Below are 13,232 nucleotides of genomic sequence, written 5' to 3' on the forward strand. Positions count from 1 at the left end.
TGCCACTCTGCCTCCAGAAATGCCTTATACCCCTATATCCCATTCTGGCATTTAGGGGGTTAAAATGCATATTATGGGGCAGAGTGGCATATAGGGAGGTATAAGGCATTTCAGGAGGCAGAGTGGCATTAAGGGAGTTAAAAGGCATTGTATAGAGCACTCTGCCTCCAGAAATGCCTTATACCCCTATATGCCACTCTGGCATTTAGGGGGTTAAAATGCATATTATGGGGCAGAGTGGCATATAGGTGTATAAGGCATTTCAGGAGGCAGAGTGCTCTATTAAATGCCCCCTTAACGCCACTCCAGAAATGCCCTATGCCCCCATTTAACACACACACACACACACACACACACCCTATACCCCCATTTAACTAACACACACACACACACACACTCTCCCCTCCCCTCCCCTCTCAGCCCTCTCTTACCGGTGCTTCCAGCCGGGGCAGCGGGTTGACGTCGCCTTCTGCTGCAGCCGGAAGGAGGTGTGGCTAGCAGCGGGGGTTTGTCTGCGTCCGTCGCGTATACTTTCCCCGGCTGTCAGAGATCAGAGTTCCCCGCACCGGTGCGGGGAACTCTGATCTCTGACAGTCGGGGAAGGTTTGCGCGACGGACGCAGACAACCCCCGCTGCTAGCCACACCTCCTTCCGGCTGCAGCGGACGTTGTCTACGCGGATCGCGTAGACGTCAACCCGCTGCCCCGGCAATACAGCAGGAAGCACCGGTAAGTGTGTGTATGATGGGGGGGGGGGGTGAGACAGGAGGATCCAGGTCCCCTGCAGCGGTGCGGGGGATCTGGATCTTAGTCTCCTAATCAGACTCTATTTGAGGTCTGATTAGAAGACGACCCCGATTAGAAGACGAGGGGTATTTTTCAGAGCATTTGCTCTGAAAAAAACCTCGTCTTATAATCGAGCAAATACGGTAATAACAGTTATGCTGTACCCCTGTCAATGTTTGCCTAATGATAGAAGCTATGCAGTTTTAAAGTGTGTGTGTGTGTGGGGGGGTCCCAGGTGCCAAATACTCTAGGTACGCCTAGTTTTTCCCAATTTTTTTTTTATCCTTTATGTGGCCTGGAGCCTCCGCTCGTGATTCGCTCATAATTTACTTATGCAGTGAGAATTTCACCTTTAGAAAAACATTACAGTAAGTAATACTGTTGTGTAACTAATACTACATTATCACACTATAATGTAGTGTTATTAACCATGAGTGAGCTGTACCAAAAATATAAAATAACAATTTAAATGTAACATTTGCAGAAGCATATTGTGCGCACAAAGTTTTGGCTCTGGGAACATTTTTGCACAAGAGAAATTTTCTGCGCACACCACCTAAGAAAAATTAGAGGGAACATTGATTATAACATAGCCAAAAGTTTTTATTTTGCAATGCCCAATACAGTACAATGGCCTGGAGGGACGTGCCCATGGAAGTGAATGAAAGTGTGTAGTAGTCGTGTAACACAAAACCACCCCAAGCAAGTGTGATACAATGCGTTATAAATGAAGATTAGGGAGTGGATTGTAGTGAAGGTCGCATGGAGCAGTGAGTGTGTGGGGTAAGTGGATGGTTTCATTATAGAATGCAGGGTGCAGGAGCTATGGCCCCGCGTTCTTTTACTGGCTCCCTATACCTTATAGACTAAAATTCCTTAATCCTATTGAGCCTTAAATGACACTGCACCCTTCTACAACTATTATCTCAAAATACTCTTCTAATCGACCTCCTCGCTATCTATGACTCGCTTCTCCATTCAGCTCTTACCCACTTGCATCTCCAGGCCTTGTTGTACCTGTCCTCTGGAATGCCTTACCTTGTCCTGTCAGCGTCTCTAACCTTACATGGTCACTAAAAATGTCAATTGTGCACAGAAAGGAACAATCTGTTCTCATAATACCCCCGACCTCCGTTCTAGGAGAGATTATCCCTTCCCCCGACTCTTGAGACCACTTACTCCTCCAGCGGACCCTTGATACAAAGAAGCCGTCCTCGCCCAAGCTGTCCCTCACCTTCTCTTTCACTGTAAACGCATAAGAGCTTCTCCACCAGTATGCCTTAACACGTTAATCTTATTGTTAATTTTGTAATTTGTCAATTTTGGTGTTCTTGGTATAATCTCCCATTTTTGTAATATGTAATGGAACTATTACTATAAATATAACGGAACATAATCTTTTACAAACTACATTCTTATACTCATTTCCTTGTAAGTTTGTACAACTTCGCTATAAATACAGAGCCCGAGCTCAAAATAAAGAAAAGTAGAAATGGGCCTTCTGAGATCATAGAGGAAGATGCTTCTTACTACAATAATTGGGATGTTGGCTTGGACGGCACAAATTACTAGACTCGCTAAACTCGGAGTGGATTAAAGTGCCAGAGCATTATGAAGCGATCCATAACCCCTGTTCATTGTGGGAAATGTGATTACTGCGCAAGATTGTGTTACATTGTTGTGTTGTAAAAGGTCCCAGGTATGTGTATCCCATATGTGGCTGGCACTTTAAGGGTTAAGGTGCACATTAGGTTAGAAAGGAAGGAATATCCACTACACTGACCCCTGTGCGCAGGTGTTTACGTTTCAGTCCCTAATATTCTGAGGCGAGCTCCCGACTATACAGGACATCTGTTGTTTTCCAAGGAAAATCCTGGATTTGGGCTCGGAGATTAGTGGAATGACTCATCAGCAGATGAGCGAAGCCGTGGAAAATCCCCATTTCTGTGATGTTTGGGAGCCTTTCGGTGACCGCCATGTCTGACGCCGTCTGAATTCTCTTATGATCGCCTCCGCCAACTCCAGCTCGGCAGATAGCCACAATGTTGTACGGCAAGGTCATCACGCGGCATTATATGGCTAACACGTAAAACCGTCTGCTTGTAAAATGTAGTCACGTGGCAAACGTATACATTGGTTGACTTAACCCTTCATGATCAAGTGTATTTAGCAGCCATTATCTCCAAGGACCAGAGCTTTTCTGGTATTGTTGTCATGTGTTTGTTCAAGCGCAGTTATCCCAATTCTCGTTTTAAAGAACCCACACAAAATACTCAGACTGTCTTTCCAGCGGGGGGGGGGTGATATATATATAAATATATTATATATTGGTGTGGAAGAATACTGCCATGTAAGAATGCTTTCACAAATAGACATTTTAATAGTTTATTTTAATCATTTAACAAAATGCAAAAGTGAATGAACAGAAGAAAAAAGTAAATAAAAAAAAAAATATATATTTTTGGTGTGACCGCCCTCTACCTTTAAAACGGCAACAGTATTTCATGTTTAGGGGTACAGATCTTAAAATGTGTCATCCTGGTTGAACTGTAAGAAAGGTGAAACCGCTTTGGGCTCATGATTTGGGGGTCCCGTTAGATATGTGGTTGTGGTGGTCCACTTAGAAAGGTATGTGGGGTGTATTTGAGGTCCTTAGGCTTTTATAGGACATACAGTTTCTGGGGTTTATTCCTGGAGTCTCGTGTGGCTGTGACATGCTGACATACATGTGTTATCTATGTGCTCGGGAGAAGGGGCAGGTTAATCTTTTGCGTTTTTCTTCTTGTTCCAGTCCGAAACGTGCCTGGCGTGTGAAAAGGTAGAGGGAAAATCTCCAAACCCAGTGAGAGAGCCACATCGCAGACATGCCGACATCGCGTGAAACACCCCCATTTAAAGAGGAAATGGGTGGGATGTGTCAGGACCCCACTCCTGTGACCTGGAGTCTCCGGGTGAAACATGTAAAGTGCCCGGTTTTGGGTAGGCTTGCGCTGTGGCAGTTCTAACATTTCATGTTTATTTTCTTGTACATTTTGTCACAGTGTTTAGTAAATGTGCTGCAGACGATTGCGAATCCAACCGGGTCTTTTATTTGAGGGGTTATGTGGAGTACTGGCCTGTTCTAAGCTCACCAGCTACTGTGTAGCCGAACAGGCTTATTGAAGCCTCACTAGCGAGCTATACTGTAACGTTTATTGCCCTAAAACTAATAACTGGCTTCATATATTTACTGACCACTCCATGCGCCATCATGCAGCCTTTACATGAATTCTTCATTCCAGGGCTGTTCTTACTGCACGCTACAAAAGTCAATGCTGTGTCTGAAGTCGCATTATAATTATTAGTTTCCTTTGGTGTACTTTGTAAACAGCAGTGTCTAGACAACTGATGGATCATGTTTATAAATAACAGCTTGTAAAGATCAAGGGTCAGCGGAGAGCGAGCTGAGAGCGAGCGGACAGCTCATCACCAAGGAGGAAAAGACGCTTGTCTGTATCTCAGGCACCCGTATAAAGCGTAAAACATACAGGATCACATATAGGTTAAGGTTGTGCCTCCCACTCAGTTTTGTGTATTGTATGTATGTATGTAATGTATATAATGTGTGTGTATATATATACCGTATAAATATATATATATAAGATGCTTGATGTCTTGAGCAGAATTATCACTGATGTTGCTTTCTATACCCACAGAAAAAAGTCAAACTCTTATGCTGATGAATCTTGTAAAGTTTCCCATAACTTCTTATGTTGTTCCTGCTCCTGATTGTATGTGTCTCCCACTCCCTACTTTGATTATAAGCTCTATGGGACAGGGACCGTATATGCTAATGTATCCACATAGACTGCACTCCTTATCGTAAAGTCCATGTAACTACTACACCCCTGAATGTTGTTGTAGTTTGTAATCTGGCTGAATGACCGTGGGTAGACACTGGCCCCCAAAATTATTGTCGTTGGCACTCCTATATAGGATGCATTAAACATTCGTAGCAGCATACAGGCGTTTTTTTGAATGTTCTATTCCTTTCCGATGTAGCTGCCACTTCAAGGAATTCTAACCCACAATCTCTAAATCATCGTAAGTGAATGTGACGCATGTCATCTATACATTTATCTGTGTTCCATAAAATCGATCCATTTAATCTTAAATCAAAATTTTGTATGGGAAGAGAGAGAGCCGTAAAAATGCCGCACTTTGTAAAACCCCAGCTATTAATCTCACTTGTGATGCCTCCTTCAGTATGCATTCAATTAGGCGGTTATCTGTGATTACGGATTGAAACACTTTCCGGAAACCTGACCCTGTATGCGAGTTTATTACAAATCCAATAATATCGCTGTTTATGGGCTGGACGCTCAGGCGGTTTTATCACTGAAGCAGTGCTGAGAACAATATTTTACTTATTCTCTTGGTGATCGGTGTTCCTCCATGAATCTACTAAGCTCTCGCTCATGGCAAGATGAAAAATGTAAGTATGCTGTATTAAGGATGCGGGATCAAACTCAAATACCGTATTTGCTCGATTATAAGACGACCCTGATTATAAGACGACCCCCCAAAATCTGAATATTAACTTAGGAAAAAAAGAAAAAGCCTGAATATAAGACGACCCTAAAGGAAAAAAGTTTTACCAGTAAATGTTAATTCATGTAAACTATTTTTTTTAATAAAAGCTATGATTGAGAAAAATATTTTTTTTGTTTTTATTTCTTGTATTTTCCAACCTGTCCCCCAGTTACGCACATCTGCCCCCAGGCTTGCCACTCCAATATGGCACTGTGGCCCATGATATGCCTTTTAACCCTCTATATGCCACTGTGCCCCATGGTATGCCTTTTGACCCCCTATGTGCCACTCTGCCTCCAGAAATGCCTTATACCCCTATATGCCACTCTGCCTCCAGAAATGCCTTATACCCCTATATCCCATTCTGGCATTTAGGGGGTTAAAATGCATATTATGGGGCAGAGTGGCATATAGGGAGGTATAAGGCATTTCAGGAGGCAGAGTGGCATTAAGGGAGTTAAAAGGCATTGTATAGAGCACTCTGCCTCCAGAAATGCCTTATACCCCTATATGCCACTCTGGCATTTAGGGGGTTAAAATGCATATTATGGGGCAGAGTGGCATATAGGTGTATAAGGCATTTCAGGAGGCAGAGTGCTCTATTAAATGCCCCCTTAACGCCACTCCAGAAATGCCCTATGCCCCCATTTAAAACACACACACACACACACACACACACACACACACACACACACACACACACACACACACACCCTATACCCCCATTTAACTAACACACACACACACACACACACACACACACACACACTCTCCCCTCCCCTCTCAGCCCTCTCTTACCGGTGCTTCCAGCCGGGGCAGCGGGTTGACGTCGCCTTCTGCTGCAGCCGGAAGGAGGTGGAGTTGGCAGCGGGGGTTTGTATCCGTCCGTCGCGTATACTTTCCCCGGCTGTCAGAGATCAGAGTTCTCTGACAGTCGGGGAAGGTTTGCGCGACGGACGCAGACAACCCCCGCTGCTAGCCACACCTCCTTCCGGCTGCAGCGGACGTTGTCTACGCGGATCGCGTAGACGTCAACCCGCTGCCCCGGCAATACAGCAGGAAGCACCGGTAAGTGTGTGTATGATGGGGGGGGGGTGAGACAGGAGGATCCAGGTCCCCTGCAGCGGTGCGGGGGATCTGGATCTTAGTCTCCTAATCAGACTCTATTTGAGGTCTGATTAGAAGACGACCCCGATTAGAAGACGAGGGGTATTTTTCAGAGCATTTGCTCTGAAAAAAACCTCGTCTTATAATCGAGCAAATACGGTATATATATATATATATATATACACACACTTTAGGCTTGACTGCGGCTTGAGTACTGGGAACATATGTTTTTTGAACATGTAATGTAGCTATTAGAGGATCCTCTGGAATAATGGTGTATCCTATGACTGCTTCGTTAGTAGTTCCTAAATGCATACATTGCCTAAATATAGTAAAGAACTTGTACACTAACTGTATGTAAAAGGGTATGAATACCCACGTTACAAGGCCAAGGTCTCTCCAGTACTGTATGTATATTACTTTATGTCATAAACCTGCTTAGAGAAGACTTAGAAGCTGTGGCCTTGATTGCTGTTTGGTCACTGGAGAAGTTTAGATATTCAAGACAAAGAATAATCTAACACACCCTTTCCTGTACTGTGATGTTAAAGGATTCAATGTATACGTAAATGCCCGCTCAACTATCTGCTAACAAAAGTCCACGTTTACCAGCAAAACATATTTAGCACATTACAGATATTTTCCTGATTAGGCATAAACCATGCCATTTCCATCCACGAATGGAACACGTGTATTTCTATCACAACTGGTTTTTGCTTTTCAGGGACTTCTTTTAAGAACTTTATTTTAGGTCACATGTTGAAACCCATAGAGCTAAAATGATCATATGTCTATCTTTATCTATGTTTGTATACAACCATGCTTACTGTGTGTTGTTTACAATCTATTTCAATCATCTAGTGAATTAAAAATATTCATTAAAAGTCAGGGGAGATCAGAGTTTATTTAAAAGGAGGACAAATGTTAGAACGAGAGGACATGATCTAAAACTAGGAGACTTAGATGTAATGTAAGGAACAAGAGCAACAGTGACATCTAGCGGGCAAATTCAGAATATCGGTAAATGTCATTTACTGATAAATATGGTATACAATACAATAAATATGGTATGACTTTTTATTTTTGTCTTTCAGCAAAGATTTTGGTTCCTATTCTGTATTAGCGGACTTAAAGTAAATTATATTAGCTTAATACATGCACTGATTAATCCTGGTCAGAAGGCTTAATTGGTTCTGTAAACAAAGGTTGATGCTCTTAGCCTAGAGAGAGGGAGAACAGAATGGTAAATTAATAGATGTAGCTTTTGTCCCAGTCCTTGTAAAGCAAGTTGACCAACTTCTCCATTTTTGTTTAAGGAGTTTGCCGAGTATATGACGGGGATCACAGCAAGAATCTGGCGCAAATAAAAACAGACACTCACCTTCACTTACGCTTACCTGTCAGATGCCTAATGCCACTTCTTTTTACACAGGTTCATGTTATGTGTCCCTGCCTCCCAGCAACAATAGCCTACACCACTACCGCCACTATGCACCTCCAGGGGCCAGATTATCCAGCAAAGTACCGGGGTCTCCAGAGCTCATGGTCCCCTATGCACATGTCTAGTGTTTCCCATGGATAATCCAGATTTACGCATTATATTGGCTACATATAGCTGGTGACATTGTGAATAAATATTGTCTTCGAAACAATAAACCTAGGAAATAATGTTAAACTTTGTTTCAGACCCCATTATAAAAATGTGTTGTATCAAAAGAAATTTATTTATGCAATTCATAAGTTGTGAAAAATACACAACAATTTCTTACATTTTAATCATACTTGTAGTTAAGTGTTGATTTCATCATAGTGCCACTCACCCTAAATGCAACTTGAAAAGCTCCTGTGCACCACTGGCAGTCAGTGATCACCGTTGTAGGCAATTGTATGTAGAAGATACCATCTGTATCTAAGCAAGGCTGGCAGCAAAGGATCATGAAATATCAGAAATACTCGTGGTGTGAACTTCCTAGCTGGAGCAACACAAGGGCAATGAATTTATATGACAAGTAAGAATAAGAAATAAAAACCTTTTGGTAAGCCTTCAAGAGGTCAATTATAACAGGTGCTGTTAGTGCCCAGGCAGCTTGTGAATGCTCCCAGCTCCACAGACTGCTCACTGACTTGACTGATAGATTCCTAGGATGAACTAATGGGATTATTCTATGTTAGTGTCACTTGCCAACTTGACGAAACTGGCAGATTCAACTCAACAGCAGCAGAATAAAATCTACCACTAAGTAGTGTTACAATTACTGAGTTGACTTTGATGGCAACTTGAACCATTTGCAAGATACCCTACATGACAATATACTCAACAGCAACTCCAAGTTATGTTAATAGGTATTTGTGTTGGATTAGTAGACTGGTTTTGAGTCGGTTAACTAGATTGTCAGCTTGAGCTTTCATGAATAGACTCCACTTTAATTAAAATGTAAAATACTGAAGGCAATGTGACAAAGACACGAAACAACCATATGCTGTTTCTCCAATTCATACAATATTCTGAAAATGAATAGGGATATTTGCATATAACTGAATTTAATGTAAATACACATTATGTATTATTAGATGATGACATCCTTTGTGTAAGTATCATTGTCACACCTCTACATTGTCCATGGCAAGTTTGCTGGTACCAGATCTACGGAAGCACATTTTCAGTGGTACCTTGGTTCCCATCTGCACCTGTGACACCTTGGCTGGTTATACCAAAGTCATCGGGATAAGCCTGGCAGCCTTTAAAGCTCCAGGCTTAGCCACTGGGAAGAAGTAATTGTCATCATATAAAGAACTTGAACTTGGGGTTTATGTTCTCTATGCTGACTACATCTGCACTGGGGGACATGATGACATTTTCATTTCCACAGGGAAATATGCTGTCAGCTATAATGCACTTCATAATAAAGCATTGATCAAGGACACAATGTATACAATGGGTTATTGTTATGGAGGTGTTTGTAGGCAACCATTCATTATCGTTTATGCATTATAATATCTGATGTTACACTACCCACTAGGTAATTTCAATGCAGTAACAACCAATGACAATACTTAGAGCCACATGTGATACTTGTAGCAACTCTGTCCACCACATGTATGGCTTCATCTACATCAACTCTGTCCACCACCAAGCATGGCTTCATCTACAGCAACTCTGTCCACCACCAAGCATGGATTCATCTACAGCAACTCTGTCCACCACCGAGCATGGCTTCATCTACAGCAACTCTGTCCACCACCGAGCATGGCTTCATCTACAGCAACTCTGTCCACCACCGAGCATGGCTTCATCTACAGCAACTCTGTCCACCACCAAGTATGGCTTCATCTACATCAACTCTGTCCACCACCGAGCATGGCTTCATCTACAGCAGCTCTGTCCACCACCAAGCATGGCTTCATCTACAGCAACTCTGTCCGCCACCAAGCATGGCTTCATCTACAGCAACTCTGTCCACCACCGAGCATGGCTTCATCTACAGCAACTCTGTCCGCCACCGAGCATGGCTTCATCTACAGCAACTCTGTCCGCCACCAAGCATGGCTTCATCTACAGCAACTCTGTCCGCCACCAAGCATGGCTTCATCTAGAGCAACTCTGTACACCACCGACCATGGCTTCATCTACAGCAACTCTGTCCACCACCGAGCATGGCTTCATCTACAGCAACTCTGTCCGCCACCGAGAATGGCAAATCTCAAGCACCTCCATCAATCTTATTCTTAAATCTCCAGAATCACCTCTAGTAATACTGTCTAACACTAGTATCCCCCTCGCAAATATGATGCAAGAAACAGCTATTTCCTAAAACTTTGGCTTCAATCAGGAGACAGGTGATCATTTCTCAATGAGCTGTAGATACAGAACACAGTATTTTAAACAGTGGAGTAACCTACATTCCCTGTATCACTCTTGTATCAGGTTTACATAAAAACCGACATTAAATATATCTTGAATAAACTATGATAGACTCTAGAGAAGGTTTACATTTTGTGATAGAAATGTTAATGTAACACTAGTCGCTCAAAAGATGTAAGTAGATCTTTGGGTAAACTTTCTCCTTTGGAGTTTGTCTACAAAGTATTTATTTGCCTCTTAAATTAAATAATGCATACTAATGCTGTAGTAAATGATACACATATGTTAATTTGATTCTGTTTTAACTTGATAAATGTTAACATGTCAATGCTAGCACAGGAAACATTAATCGGCCATTTACTGCAACACTAGCAGCATCAAAACTCATCATCTGAGTGGCTGTTGGACAGTTAGGACATTCTATGGCTGCTATCACAAAAACAGCACATTCATCCATTTTCAGGATTTAAGTCTGTTGGAAATTACATATTCATAATAAATAAACCAACTGCTACTAGTCTTATACTATATAAGCCAAGCATGATCACTAAACTTTCATTAAAACAGACTTGATGCTTCTTCTTTTTTTTTTTTTTTTGCATGGTTGTTAAGTCGCTCTAAAATATTTTTGAAAAAAACATATTCTTAAAATATAATTCCAAATAATTTTGGAAGTCTCTTCATTAAAAAAATGTTTAATTAAAAGGAACATACGGTAGATATGAAGGAGAGGGCGAGGAATGTGAGAAGATGATGCATGCCTCGCAGTTGCCCCGCTTTAGCAGACAAAGTCCCTCTTTGTTGCCCTATTCTCCTGCCCCTCTGAGTGAGTGGCATATCCTTCTAGAAACAGGACTTAATTAGTAGAAGCCACTGGGCAGCTTTACTAGGCGCTGATCACCTTTTGGAACCACAATTCCCAGTCTACCTGATGTCTCTCTTTTCTAGGAGCTCAGAATGTTTGCTGGGTTTGAGTTTATCACAATGTTCTACAACCCTAAAAGCCACAAAGATGTTTTGATAAAACAGTAAGGCAAAGCACAATCATTTGATCTAGGACTAGCCCTGTAATGTATACATGTTCTGCATGTAAAATTTATTTTCTCCTCAGTCAGTACTGGTTTGGCAACATTTTTGGCAAATACACATATCTCTTATCAGTCTATCATCTAGAAGTTTTCAGGGGGATCTAGTATTTATGAGACCGGCTTGGCGGGTTATGTCCTGTTTAGTATCGGGGAATTCTTTACTAGTTTTTTTTCTAATTTCTTTCACAATTTTTAGCAGAAAGTAAATCTTTTTCTGGAAATCAAATGTGAAGGACAACATTAGCACCCTACTCAGTTATCTGTTTCTGAGACCCACATCCATCGACTTCCTCTCTTCCTTATAAGGTTGCCATAATTATTCAAAATAATTTAAATAACCAAATAATTGCTTTTAGACTTTGCATTTCTACAGTGTTGAATGTTATATTTTCTTAAATACATGCCTGTCAATAAAAAAAAATCTATATATAAAAGCAAGAAATACATTTGATCACAGGAACAATGGTGGTTACCAATAAATAAAAGCTCTATTCTTATCACCATACCAAGCGATGGTATATTATCGACGAATGGTGGCTATGATACCTGGGAACGTCACCCATTGACCTAGAACCTGGAGGACGCTGGATGTCACTTCAAATAAATGAAACCAATAAAAGTAGGTCTGGCATCTTCAAGGGCTACAACGGATGCCCCCACCATGCACAAGATGTCTCTTACTTTATTGGCATTCTAAATGTAAAAATAAGTCATGGCATGCATGCTGGGGGGACAGAGGTGCTTCTTGACTGGGGTGCAAGTTGGTCGAAGACCTACCCTGGGAAGGATTATAGCTCCATCTTTATAAAATCAAATTTAATTAATAACTTTCCATGCACAACTATCACAAACGAGGAAAAGGTTCAGTAATACGTTGTAATGTCTGAGAGTGATTAAGGAACTCACTAACAGGGTGGACTAGTCTTGGTGACAAATTCATGGACAATCAAAAAGGGGTCAATCTATAATGGGCAAAAAAAAAGGCACATCCTATATAAATAGCAGCATCAACACATCGGGCATCTGAAATGTCTATTTCACCCCCGTTCTCGAGCTATAGGAAGTATGTGACATATTTAAATAAATGCAGTAATCTGGTGTAAACTAATCCTCTACAGGTATGGAGACGTTACCTGCAAACAGTTTGTAACTAATGGTTAATGCGTTTTCATAGATGCAGGCCTGAAAAAGAAACATAGAATGCGTCGGCAGATAAGTACCATTCGGCCCTTCGGCCCATTCATAGGGCTGGATTCCCCATAACACTATTGCACATTAGAAAATACTCAGTATAACAGGTGGAGAGCAGAGCTAGGAAAAGGTTACATGACAGTCCTCACGCCGGTTACTATGCAGAGTCAGATGTTTTCCCGCTGGGCTCATTAGTCGTGACATCCATACTTTCCATTACATCCGCTTTGTTAATTACGCTACAGTTGTTTGCTCACGCAGATTCATTGTGTGCTCAGCTTTTCATCTCTTCCATCCAGGGGCCGATTAGCAACAGGTTTGACCGTAGGGCAATTTGAAGCGAGATGCCACTTTTACATATTGAAGAGGCGAGATGGCGGTTTTATATAGTTATTTACGAGCAGTCATTGCTTTATTTTCTGTGGTTGTCCATGCAGGACCGTTGACTTGGGGCCAAAGGTAGACAAAGCGTCCGTACAATGACCACACCTGGGAAGCTACTGAACACATGAAGAAAAACAGATCATATAAAAAACTTACAATCAATGTCTGCCTTTACCTACTGAAACATAGAAAGTGGTATTAAGGTTTGCAGAATCATACAATCATTTCCGAGGCTGTATCGCA

The sequence above is a fragment of the Sceloporus occidentalis genome, unplaced genomic scaffold (assembly GCF_023333645.1).
Source record: "Sceloporus occidentalis isolate IW3139 unplaced genomic scaffold, rSceOcc1.0.p SCAF_52, whole genome shotgun sequence".
In the NCBI taxonomy this organism is placed as follows: Eukaryota; Metazoa; Chordata; class Lepidosauria; order Squamata; family Phrynosomatidae; genus Sceloporus; species Sceloporus occidentalis.